Below are 1,898 nucleotides of genomic sequence, written 5' to 3'. Positions count from 1 at the left end.
AAAAGTTTGTTAGTAATTGGTAGGACATATGTGATTCACTTGTTAGGAACATATGTCACTATTTTATGTAATTTGCTGATCTTTTGACAAAACACACTTTACTTGTATTTGGGTAGATCTATGATGTGTTTAATACTTCAAGAAACTGTGTTTCAAGATCAAGTGTTAAAGCCATGCAAGTTTGTCCAAGATTTAAGCTGAAGTAGTGCTGTTCATTAAAGCTCGATAGCTAACTCGACAGCTAGCTATCTATCGAGACCTATAGAGTTGTTCAGCCCCGTGGCTCGACAGCAACTCGACAGATAGGGTATCTGTCAAGGTTTATGAAAAACAGAATTCCAGATCTGTTTTGACTCTAATCCGTGATTATATGTTTGAGCCTTCTTTTCTCACAACCCTAGACATATAAAAGGATTATTTTAAGGGCCGTCAAAGTGTTCACAAGTTGCACAAGTGTTGAGCAAAGTTTGTTCAAGCAAATTGTGACCGGAGATAGATTTTTGCCCTAGTTCATCTTTCTTGTGAAGAAGTTGTTGTGTTTGTGCACCGTAGGGTTTTGTGACTAAGCATCTTCTTGATCTTCATCGTTGGGATGAACTGAAGAACTTTGTAGGCAACAACCTTCTCTAGTTGGTGATTGAAGTCGCGTACACCATCCGCACAATTGGTTAATCATGTACTTGGGAGCCATGCATCAAAAGGAGAAATTGTCATTACAGAATAAGTCCAATTGGGTATTGGGGTAAGAGTTCAACAGTAGGTTGGTATAAGGTACTGGGATTCTTTTACTTGTAACAGCTTGTTGTGATAATAGTGGAATTTCGGGAGTGGTGACCTAAAAATCACTCGATGGGGTTTTTACTGTGTAGGTTTTCCCCATTCGTAAATAAATCACCGTGTCAAATTTATTTTCCACTGCATACTTAATTTATTGGTGATTTATTTGTGCTACCACGCATTTGCATGTTAATTAATTTAATTAATTCACTTGGCTAAATTAATTGGTTAATTTATCACAAGAGTCAATACGTTTTTGGCCTATCAAGTGGTATTAGAGCAGACGCACTCTGATTAGGGTTAATCTTTGCTGTGTTGATCCATTGACCCCTGTTTGTCATGGATAGAGGACAGTCATTAATTATACCTCCTTTATTTGATGACACTAACTATGCATACTGGAAAGTATGCATGAGAGCTTTCTTGTAGTCTCTAGATGAATAGGTGTGGCAAGATGTAGAGATTGGCTGGACCAAGCCAAAGGCAATGCCGGCCGATTAGGATGATGCCAAGATCAAGGTGGCAAACTTCAACAGTAGGGCATTGAATGCTTTATTCAGTGCAGTTACCAATGAGGAGTTCAAGAAGATATCCTCTACTGAAACTGCTAAGGAGGCATGGACCATCCTTCTGACAACCTATGAAGGAACTAAGGCTATCAAGGACTCGAAGCTTCAGAGGCTCACTACAAGCTTCAAAGAGATTAAGATGGAGGAGGATGAGTCGTTCGATGAGTTCTATGCCAAGCTCAAGGACATAGTGAACTCAGCCTTTAATCTTAGGGAAACCATTCTTAAACCCAAGATTGTGAGGAAAGTGCTCAGATCTCTGTCCGAGAGATTCCATGCCAAGATTACGGCGATTAAGAAATCAAAGGCTATTGACAAGATTCCTTTGACAGAGTTGGTTGGTAATTTGCAGACCTACGAGTTAGGGTTAACAAGAATTGGCAAGTCGGGTAAGGGCAAGAGCATGGCATTGAAGGGTAAGAGCTCTAAGATGAAGTCCTACGTCACCAAGCAATTCAAGAAGTTCATGAAGAATACCGATGGGAAGGGCTTTAACAAGGACTGTAGGCAATCCAGTTCTTCTCAATTCAAGAGCCATGACAAAAGAAAGAA

The sequence above is a fragment of the Quercus robur genome, chromosome 10 (genome assembly GCF_932294415.1).
Source record: "Quercus robur chromosome 10, dhQueRobu3.1, whole genome shotgun sequence".
In the NCBI taxonomy this organism is placed as follows: Eukaryota; Viridiplantae; Streptophyta; class Magnoliopsida; order Fagales; family Fagaceae; genus Quercus; species Quercus robur.
The sequence above is the reverse complement of the archived record's forward strand: the minus strand, read 5'-3'. Positions refer to the sequence as shown.